General features: G+C 43.2%; 1 long non-coding RNA gene across 1 annotated transcript; it reads right to left on the reverse strand.

Moving 5' to 3' along the window:
* Nucleotides 1-3,052: 3,052 nt before the first annotated feature.
* On the reverse strand, nucleotides 3,053-4,177 carry LOC147974835 (uncharacterized). Its single transcript, XR_015601994.1, has 2 exons — nucleotides 3,930-4,177; nucleotides 3,053-3,840 (listed from the first exon to the last, which is right to left on the reverse strand). It is a non-coding gene; the product is annotated as an uncharacterized LOC147974835 (long non-coding RNA).
* Between the last annotated feature and the right edge of the window lie 7,813 nt (nucleotides 4,178-11,990).

Consider the following 11,990-nt stretch of genomic DNA (forward strand, 5'->3'; position numbering starts at 1 on the left):
ACACGCGGTTGATTCATTTTAGTTAAAGTTAAGTGTCAAGTTCTCTACAACCAGACATTAACAAATTCCCATTTTCCACATAACCACGGGCACGGCTTTCGAAAGTTCAAACCCTGCAGGGGTGTCCCAACTTAGCCCATCACAAGCTCTCACGGTCAACGAAGGATATTCCTTCTCCCAGGAAGACCCGATCAGTCTCGGAATCCCGGTTACAAGACATTTCGACAATGGTAAAACAAGACCAGCAAGACCGCCCAATGCGCCGACATCCCGATAGGAGCTGCGCATATCTCGTTCTCAAGGCAACACCGGATTGTCCAAACTTCCGGCAGGGCAGCCCAGAGTTGCCCCTGGTGGCCACCGGTGGCTGACAGGTTCGGACCAACACTTAGACAAGCACTGGCCCGGGGGGTTAAAATAAAGATGACCCTCGAGAGCGTGACTCCCAAGGGAAAAGTAGGTGGTGGTGAGGCAAATGGTAAAACCAAGGTTGGGCCTTGCTGGAGGAGTTTTATTCAAAGCGAACTCTCAAGGGGGTCCCCATAACACCCAACCGTGTAAGGAACGCAAAATCCAGGAACATAACACCGATATGACGGAAACTAGGGCGGCAAGAGTGGAACAAAACACCAGGCATAAGGCCAAGCCTTCCACCCTTTACCAACTATATAGATGCGTTAATTAAATAAGAGATAATAATGATATCCCAACATATCCATGTTCCAACATGGAACGGACTTCATCTTCACCTGCAACTAACAACGCTATAAGAGGGGCCGAGCAAAAGCGGTAAAATTGCCAAACAACGGTTTGCTAGGAAAGGTGGTTAGAGGCTTGACATGGCAAAATGGGAGGCATGATATAGCAAGTGGTAGGTATCGCGGCATAGCAATAGAGCGAGCAACTAGCAAGCAAAGATAGAAGTGATTTCAAGGGTATGGTCATCTTGCCTGAGATCCCGCAAGGAAGAAGAACGAGTCCATGAAGAAGACAAACGGACAGAGTCGAACGGATCCTCACAAACGCGATGTTATCGGAACTAACTCGAAGAAGCAACACCGGAAAGAAGCAAACAACATAGTAAACAACCATCACATAATCCAGGCATGATGCACAACCAAGTATGATGCATGTCCGATTTAATGAGGCATGGCATGGCAAACTGCACAAACAATACTACAAATTAAGTGGAGCTCAATATGCAACGAGTTGCATATTGACGGAACACCACATCCAAGTTATTTAGTTCGATCTTGTTTATGTACCCAACAATATTAAATGTTGGTTAACATGGCAAGAGGTGAAGCAAATGAAAACTACCTATCTAGGCAAGTTTAAATGAGGCCGGAACAACAAGCAACAAGTCTGTAGAAATCCTCATGAGCATATATTAGATTTGGTACTGTTCTACTCTAAACATAATTTTAGAGTTGTTAAACATGCTAGATGAGTGCACCATGCTAAACTAGGCATTTTTCTACCCCATTTACATATAAAGTTTATTAAGTTCGGAGCTACAGTTAATTAGTTATGAAATAAAGCATTTTAACATGGCATAATGGCAAAATATATGCAAACATCATTTTAAAAATAGATGAAATTTGCAAATTATTAATATACACAAAATTTTAAGGAAAATACTTCAAATCAGGCGGCTGATTTTACTGGACCCGTCCGCCACGCGCTAAGCCGTCGGATCATCACGATTTCTGTTGGGCGCGCACTGGTCCCTGATTTCTCTTGCACACCTGTCCTTGTCCCACCTTTTGCACCTGAGTGGTCCCCATGGCCTATGGTATGATTCCTTTGCATGCTAGTGTACTTGCTGCCATGCACAATAAAATTTACTCCGTGCATCGCTACCTGGATTACGTGTGCTGCTTCCTCCATAGCAAGATGCAAGACTTGTTTTGGATGACAAGCCGGCAAGCCAGCTACGCGATGCTGCCACCACATCCGCAAGGACGGCGTCCCGCACGCCGCAAGCTGCTATAAGGTCGGACCACCGAGTGCTAAATGGTTAGCATGATATGCAACAAAGCCGGTTTCGCAACATGCATCACGCTGCAAAGGGGTTTCACAACATGGGTCGTGCTGGAAAGAGACTTCGCAACATGTGTCACACTGCAAAGGGGTTTCACAACATGCGTCACGCTGGAAAGGTGTTTCGCAACATGCACCATTTTGCAAAGAGACTTCACAACATGTGTCACGCCACAAAGGGGTTTCGGAACATGCGTCACGCTGGAAAGGTGTTTCGCAACATGCACCATTTTGCAAAGAGACTTCACAACATGTGTCATGCCGCAAAGGGGTTTCGCAACATGCATCATGTTGCAAAGGGGTTCCGCAACGTGCATCGTATTGCAAGGAGACTTCACAACATGCACCATGTTTCAAAAAGGGAGCCATGATGGGATGCTCGATCGCTTCATAACATGTGGTGTGTTGCAAAGGGGCTTGACAACATGTGTCGTCTTGCAATCCCGTGAGCTCACAAACCCATATCTCTGCAACAAGGATGATGTTTCAGAAACAAGCCTCTGCAACAATATTTTAGAAACATGCTTCTGCAACAACGCCGATGTTTCAGAAACACCGGTGACATTGCAAACACGCCTTTGCAAATGATGTTTCAGAAACTCACCTCCACAACAATGATGATGTCTCAGAAACGCCAATGACGTTGCAATCTGGGCACATGTTGATCGCACATGATGGCTTGCCGCACCGTACGATCATGTTTAATCGGACGACAGCGCATGCGGATGATGTCCTGCGCGCATCAGCCGATGGAATGCAAGTGTTTTCCTTTTTTGTGTGTTTCCATCTCTTTACTGGGAGCAACTAATGAACTGAGGTAGCTGCGCCGTGCACTTCTTGCTCAAAATCTAAGGTAGTTGAGCAGCACATATACCGTAGGTTGGCTAAGCAGCATGAAAGGAACATGGTGTGGGCTACTAGCGCAGCAGTAGAGGGAGCGGTACATGGATTAGTATAAAAGGAAAAGCAATCGCGGTCCACCAATACGTCAGCATGAAAGTGACATATATATGATTTGTTTTAATATGATGCACCATTTGTGAGTTATTAAATGCATAAACAACAGGGGGTTTTCTGTAAAACTGGTGGTCTCTGGATAAAGCTAAAATCGTAGAGAAAAAAAACAGATCTGGGACAAAACTAGCTGGCCCATTAGTGCAAGGCGGGGCGCTAGATCTGGGCTTACCATGGGCTTGGCCCGTTCGGAAAAATAGAGGAGGCCTGGCGCCGGGCCTCGTAGGCAGATCGAAGCAGAGGCAGGGCGATCGGGTCTGCGCGGAGGTCAACGAGCAGAGGATCGAGCGGCTAGGCGCGTGCGTCCTCTCCTGCTAGAACAAAACAGAGGAGCGGCGCGGCGAGGAAGAGACGGAGGCGCAGGGGACGGAGGAGCGCGACTCCAGGCATGGGAAGGCGGAGGGACTTGGCGGGACGCACGCCGGTGACCTTGAGGAAGAGCGGGCGCTGCGGCTCCAGGGGCATGGCGGGGCGATGTAGAGGAGAAGCAGAGACGAAGGTCTGACGGGGACGTGGGTCTCCAGCGCAACGGATCCGGCCGGCATCGTGGAGCTTCGGGCGGCGCAGGCATCGGGGATGGGTGGATCCGGTGCGAGGGACGACTTGGTGAGGCTCGACGTCGAGGAAGGAGCTCCGGAGCGGAGGAAAACTCCACGGCGTCCATGGCGGGGCTGACGCAGGGAGTGGCGATGGCACCAGGAACTTGGCGACTCCGGCGACGCAGAGGTGGGGAACGCCTAGACCCGTGCGACAGCGCCACGGGGAGGATTCAGTGTTGCGTTCCTGGTTCACAGAGAGGGAGAGGGAGAGCTGAGAGCTTCACCGAAGAAAAGAGAAAGGGGAAGGGAGCAGGGGTGGCGAGGATAGCCTACTGGTTCCGGCGACTAGCGACGGTGGGGACGAGGTGCTCGGGGAGCCCCTCGGGCACGAGAGTAGACTGGAGTCTCGGTGCTCGCGGCACAGGGGCGCACGAAGGAGGAGGTCGAGGTGGCTGGTTGGAGAGGTGGATCTGTGAGGATCGAGGGGAAAACGATGTGGAACTGGGGAGATGGCTGGCTGCGCGTGGGTTGGCTCGGGTGGGATCCCGAGGACGATGCTGCTGGCGGCGGCGTGAGGGACAACATGCCTAGAATTTAGGGTTTGTTTAGAAATGGACAAAGGAGAACTATGTATAGCAAAACATATCAGTTTAGGGCGATTAGGTTCCTCCAATCGTAATCGGACGTTCCGAAAAAAATAAGTAGGGAGTTCAAATAAGAAAACGGTGATGTTTTGTAGATGTTTGGGGATGATCTGGACCCAACGGTGACGACTGCCCGGGTCGGGTTCGGTACAACTTTCGGACGCACGCGAGGGGTCAATGCACCGCGCAAGGAGGGGTCAGGCTGGGCCTAGGTGGACTGTGAAGAAGGGCTTGGGCTGAGAGGAAAGAGGGGGAATGCAGCCAAGCAACTGTTTTCGGAGACCGAAAACGTCCGACGTTTGACCGACTATATTGTCGCTATAGTTATCCGTTGGGGCGTCAAACTGACTCCGAATGCGATGAAATTTGGCAGGCAGCCTATCTACACTATAACAACACCGCATGCCAACTTTCAACCCATTCCGAGAACATTTTCCGGCTACTTATGAAATAATATTTCGGACGTGCCGCGGGCGCGTGCAAGTGTGTCTGGGCTCAGAATGGACAACAGAAGGAACTGGGAGACTCGGACGGATGCAAGTTTTGAAAACATGATGATGCAATGCACATGATGACATGATGAAATGCAAACAACCAAACGAATGACATGGCAACAACGGCGAATAACTGGAAGACACCTGCCGCAACGGTCTCGGTGCGTCACACCATAGCTAGTAGCTAGATGGCTTCTTCTCTCTATTTGATCTTCAATACAATTTCTCCTTGATATTCTCTGAGATCTATTCGATGTAATCTTCTTTTGCGGTGTGTTTGTTGAGGTCCGATGAATTGTGGGTTTATGATCAGATTATATATGAATATTATTTGAGTCTTCTCTGAACTCTTTTATGCATGATTAAGATAGCTTTATATTTCTCTCCGATCTATTGATTTGGTTTGGCCAACTAGATTTATTTTTCTTGGAGTTGGAGAGGTGCTTTGTAATGGGTTCAATCTTGCGATGCTTATTCCAAGTGATAGAAGGGGATATGACACATATTTGTATTGTTTCCATTAAGGATAAAAAGATGGGGTTTGTTCATATCGATTTGATCTATCCCTCTACATCATGTCATCTTGCTTAAGGCGTTACTCCATTCTTGTTAACTTAATACACTAGATGCATGCTGGATAGCGGTCGATGTGTGGAGTAACTGTAGTAGATGCAGGCAGGAGTCGGTCTACTTGTCACAGATGTGATGCCTATATTCATGATCATTGCCTTATCTATCATCATAACTATGAGCTTTTCTATCAATTGCTCAACAATAATTTGTTTACCCACCGTATGCTTTGTTTCAAAAGTGAAGCCTCTAGTGAAAACTATGGACCCTTGGTCTATTTATATCTTATTATTTTCAGATCTATAAAACCAAAAACACAAAAATACCTTGCTGCAAGTTACTTACTTTAATCTTGATTTGCACTTTTATTTATCATTAATATCTATCACTATCAGGTCTTATCCTTGCAAGTAACCGTGAAGGGATTGACAATCCCTTTATCGCGTTGGGTGCAAGTATTTGTTTGTTTGTGTAGGTGCTATCATTGGAGACTTGTGTGTTCCTCCTATTGGATTGATATCTTGGTTCTTATCTGAGGGAGATACTTATCTCTACTTTGCTGCATCACTCTTTCCTCTTCAAGGGAAAAGCCAATGCAAGCTCAAGATGTAGCAGGAATAATTTCTGGTGCCGTTGCCGGGGAGGATCAACATCAAGCCTACCAAGTACCTATCATAAAGTATCATCTCTTGCATTTACATTATTTGCCATTTTCCTCTCATTTTTATCTCCCCACTTCTAAAACGTTTTCAGAAAAACAAAAAAATATTTGCCTTTTTATTCGCCTTCTTTCCGTATGCTTTTTTGTATGCCTTTTGTTTGCTTGCGTGCTAGATTGCCCTCTTTGTTATCATGGCTAGTCCTTCTCTCATAGCTTGTACCCTGTAAAGTGAAGTTCTTAATTTTGAAAAAGGGGTAGAGAATATAAAAGATGCTTGGTATAGAATTTGCGATGCTCAGAATATATCTACTCGTAAGCAATCCTACCGTTCTTCTTCAAAAAAATTATGTGGGTATTACCACTTGGTATAGATTTGTGCTAGGTACTATTACTGGAGGTGATTTCTTGGGTAGTCACCCTATGGATGCTTTCAATTCTGTGGGAAATTTAGTGGGTCCCGCACCAACTATGATTAATGAAACAACTTTAACCTTGGAACATGTGATGCAAAGGCTAGATATTATTGAGAATAAAATTTCTACTATAGAGCATATTGAAAATTTGGATAAAAAGATTCATAATCATTAATCAATTTGGATCGAAGGTAGAGATTACTCTAAAAGCTCTAAAGGAGAAGGAGCCTATAATTGATGAGAGGATAGAACAAAGTCCCGCTAGAATCGATAAGTTGGAGGAAACTATTACCAATTTGGGTTCCGCTTTTGTTTCCATCAATACTACTCAAAATTTCCTCCTAATAATACTACTAAGTTTATTTATGTTCCTAAAAATAAGGGTGGATCATCTAGTAAAGGAAACAAGGATCTTAAGATGATAAGTATTTGCCCTAGTTTTATCAATATGATTAAGGAACTGATTCTTACAAACAAATTTCTTGATTTTATACCTAGGAGTGTGATCATTAACAAAACTAATGAAATCCCTAGGAAGTATGGATGTGCAATTTAGGAATTGAATACCGAAGATGACAATACCTAGATCTATGGAATATGCCTAGCTAGGAGCGTAAAATAACAGCACTTGTTGGGAGGTAAGCCTATTTTATTTTATTTTATTTTATTTTTTGCTTTTTTGCTTCTGTTTTTCAATAAATATGCAACTATACTTCTGTTATGATTGTTTTTTGGTGTTTTAATTAGTGTTTGTGCCAAGTAAGACCTTTGGCAGATTTGGAAGATTGTTGATTTGATTCTGTGAAAAAATAGAAACTTTTGCGCTCAGTTATGGAATTTTGCAAATTCTTAGAAGCGTGTTCTTTCTCTGAATTTTTTACACAAGATTGATATAAAAATTGCCCGCGTTGTCCTAAGATTTCAGAATTTTTGGAGTTACAGAAGTATGATCAAAATTCAGATTACTACAGACTGTTCTATTTTTGACAGCTTCTGTTTTCATTGTGTTGTTCGATTATTTTGATGAATCTATGGGTTGTATCAGGGGGTATGAACCATGGTGAAGTTAGAATACAGTAGATATAATGCAAATATAAAGTTGGAATGAGTTCACAATAGTACCTAAAGGTGGTGATTTGCTTTATTATACTAATGAGTCTCACGAGTTTTTTTGTTGAGTTTTGTGTTGTGAAGTTTTCAAGTTTTGGGTGAACTTTCGATGGACCACATAATAAGGAGTGGAAAGAGCGTAAGCTTGGGGATGCCCAAGGCACCCCAAGGTAATATTCAAGGACAACCAAGCATCTAAGCTTGGGGATGCCCCGGATGGCATCCCCCCTTTTGTTTAAAATCCATCGGTAAATTACTTGAGGCTATATTTTTATTCATCACATGATATGTGTTTTGCTTGGAGCGTCTTGTATTATATGAGTCTTTGCTTTAATTTCTTTTTAGTTTTCCGCAATCATCCTTGTTGGACACACCTTTTGAGTGAGACACACATTAATCGTGAATTTTTCATAATACTCTATGTGCGTCACTTATAATTTTTGAGCTAGGTAGTTGCTATAGTGCTTCACTTATATCTTTCTAGAGCACGGCGGTGGTTATATTTTAAAGAAATTGATGAACTCTCATGCTTCACTTATATTATTTTGAGAGTCTTATAAATAGTATGGCAATTTCCCTGGGTTATGAATTTAGTCATAATATGATGGGTATTCAAAAGGGATATAATAAAAGTTTTCATGAAGATCATTGAATATATAAGATGTTTGATTCCTTGCATTTTTTTTGAGATATAAAGATGGCGATATTAGAGTCATGCTAGTGAGTGATTGTGGTTTAGTAAGAATATTTCTGTTAATGTTTGTGATTCTCGAAGCATGCATGTATGGTATCTCGTTATGCGATGATATTGGAGCATGATTTATTATTGATTGTCTTCCTTATGAGTGGCAGTCGGGGATGAGCGATGGTCCTTTCCTACCAATCTATCCCCCTAGGAGCATGCGTAGTAGTACTTTGCTTCGAGGGCTAATTAACTTTTGCTATAAGTATGTGAGTTCTTTATGACTAATGTGAGTCCATGGATTATACGCACTCTCACCCTTCCGCATTTTGCTAGCCTCTTCGGTACTGTGCATTGCCCTTTCTCACCTTGAGTTATGGTGCAAACTTCGCCGGTGCATCCAACCCCATGATATGATACACTCTTTCACACATAAGCCACCTTATATATTCCTCAAAACAACCACCATACCTACCTATTATGGCATGTCCATAACCATTCCGAGATATATTGCCATGAACCTTCCACCTTTCCATTTTATTATGACACATACCATCATTGTCATATTTCTTTGCATGATCATATAGTAGGCATAGTATTTGTGGCATGGCCACTGTTCATATTTTTTATACATGCCATGCTAGATCTTTGCACATCTCGGTACACCGCCGGAGGCATTCATATAGTCATATTTTTGTTCTAGTATCGAGTTGTAATTCTTGAGTTGTAAGTAGATAAAAGTGTGATGATCATAATTATTAGAGCATTTTCCCATGTGAGGAAAGGATGATGGAGACTATGATTCCCCCACAAGTCAAGATGAGGCTCTGGACGAAAATGAAAATATAAAAAAAGAGGCCAAAGAGCCCATAAAAAATAAAAAAAGATGCCAAAGAGCCCAAAAAGAAAAAAGAAAAAAATGAGAGAAAAAGAGAGAAGGGACAATGCTATTATCCTTTTCCACACTTGTGCTTCAAAGTAGCACCATGTTCTTCATGATAGAGAGTCTCCTATTTTGTCACTTTCATATATTACTAGGGGGGATTTTTCATTATAGAACTTGGCTTGTATATTCCAATGATGGGCTTCCTCAAATGCTCCTATTTTGTAGATGAAGGCAGGAGTCGGTCTACTTGTCACAGACGTGATGCCTATATTCATGAGCATTGCCTTAGATATCATCATAACTATGCGCTTTTCTATCAATTGCTCAACAGCAATTTGTTTAACCACCATATGCTTTCTTTCAAGAGAGAAGCCTTTAGTGAAAACTATGGCCCCCGGGTCTATTTCTATCATATTATTTCCAGATTTATAAACCAAAAACACAAAAATAACTTGCTACAATTTATTTACTTTTATCTTATTTTACACTTTTATTTATCGTTTATATCTATCACTATCAGATCTCATCCTTGCAAATAACTGTGAAGGGATTGACAACCCGTTTATCGCGTTGGGTGCAAGTATTTGTTTGTTTGTGCAGGTGCTATCGTTGAAGACTTGTGTGTTCCTCCTACTGGATTGATACCTTGGTTCTTAACTGAGCGAAAATACTTATCTCTGCTTTGATGCATCACCCTTTCCTATTCAAAGGAAAAACCAATGCAAGATCAATAAGTAGCAATATCCTACAGGGTCATGGTCGTGGAGAATATCCCCAAGACCTACATACCGCACTAAATAAAAATATCAACATGAAACAACATGTTAAACAATTTGTAAATAACCATAATGTTGGGAAACATAGCATGCAATTTCAAAAAAATTCCTTTGCTCACGCAAGATCTATCTAGCAGATGCATAGCAACGAGAGCGGGAGAGCATGTCCACGTACCCTCGTAGACCGAAAGCAGAAGCGTTAGACAACACGGTTGATGTAGTCGAACTTCTTCTCATTCCGACCGATCAAGCACTGAACGTATAGCGCCTCCGAGTTCTGCACACGTTCAACTCAATGACGTCCCTCGAACTCTTGATCCAGCAAAGTGTTGAGGGAGAGTTTCGTCAGCACGACGGCATGGTGACGGTGATGGTGAAGTGATCCGCACAGGCTTCACCTAAGCACTACGATAATATGACCGAAGGCGTAAACTATGGAGGGGGCGCCGCACACGGCTAACAATCGTTGTTGTGTGATCTAGCGGTGCCCCCCTCATATATATAGGTTGGAGGGGAGGAGAGGAAGCCAAGGGGGCGCCCCAAGTAGGAGGAATCCTACTTGGGCGCCTTGCTACCTCTTGAGCTTGCGTTGTTTTTCCCTTGAAGAGGAAAGGCTGATGCAGCACAGTAGCGTAAGTATTTCCCTCAGTTTTTGAGAACCAAGGTATCAAACCAGTAGGGGACTACATGCAAGTCCCTCGTACCTGCAAAAACAAACAAGAACCTCGCAACCAACACGATAAAGGGGTTGTCAATCCCTTCACAATCACTTACGAAAGTGAGATCTGATAAAAATAATAAGACAAATATTTTTGGTATTTTTGTTGTATAGATTGGAAAATAAAGATTGCAAAATAAACGACGACAGAAATAGCTTGTTGACGGGAGAATAATATAATGGAGAATAGACCCGGGGGCCATAGGTTTCACTAGTGGCTTCTCTCAAGATAGCAAATTCTACGGTGGGTGAACAAATTACTGTCAAACAATTGATAGAAAAGTGCATAGTTATGAGAATATCTAGGCATGATCATGAATATAGGCATCACGTCCGCGACAAGTAGATCGAAACGATTCTGCATCTACTACTATTACTCCACACATCGACCGCTATCTAACATGCATCTAGAGTATTCAGTTCATAAGAACAGAGTAACGCATTAGGCAAGATGACATGATGTAGAGGGATAAACTCAAGCAATATGATATAAACCCATCTTTTTATCCTCGATGGCAACAATACAATACGTGCCTTGCTGCCCCTGCTGTCATTGGGAAAGGACACCGCAAGATTGAACCCAAAGCTAAGCACTTCTCCCATTTCAAGAAATATCAATCTAGTAGGCCAAACCAAACTAATAATTCGAAGAGACTTGCAAAGATATTTAAATCATGCATAAAAGATTTCAAAGAAGAATCTTCGTCTCTGTTCGACCAGTCGGTCTCACAGTCAGGCAGGCTTCCCACTCTCTTTCTTCTTTCGTTTTAAGAAAAAAAGGCTCACTCTCTCGTCTACAAAAAATAGATGTGTGCTTACTTCTTGGAGATTGACTCCTGCCGGTAAGTGTTCATAGATAATATTGATCATAAACCCACAACTCACCGGATCTTAACAAACACACCGCAAAAAGAATTACATCGAATAGATCTCTAAGACAATCGAGGAGAACTTTGTATTGAGATCCAAAGATAGAGAAGAAGCCATCTAGCTAATAACTACGGACCCGAAGGTCTGTGGTAAACTACTCACACATCATCGGGGAGGCTATGGTGTTGATGTAGAAGCCCTCCGTGATCGATTCCCCCTCCGGGAGAGCACCGGAAAAGGCCCCAAGATGGGATCTCACTGGTACAGAAGGTTGCCGCGGTGGAAATAGGGTTTCGTGGTGCTCCTGGATGTTTTCGGGGTATATGGGTATATATAGGAGGAAGAAGTACGTTGGTGGAGCTATGCGGGGTCCATGAGGGTGGGGCTGCGCCTACCCCCCAGGGCGCGCCTCCCTGCCTCGTGGCCTCCTTTCTTCTTTCTTGACGTCCACTCCAAGTCTCCTGGATCACGTTTGTTCCAAAAGTAACTCTCCTGAACGTTTCATTCCGTTTGGATTCCATTTGATATTCCTTTTCTGCAAAACGCTGAAATAGGCAAAAAACAACAATT

This window comes from Triticum urartu, chromosome 4A (genome assembly GCF_056163025.1).
Source record: "Triticum urartu cultivar PI428250 chromosome 4A, HENAU_Tu73, whole genome shotgun sequence".
In the NCBI taxonomy this organism is placed as follows: Eukaryota; Viridiplantae; Streptophyta; class Magnoliopsida; order Poales; family Poaceae; genus Triticum; species Triticum urartu.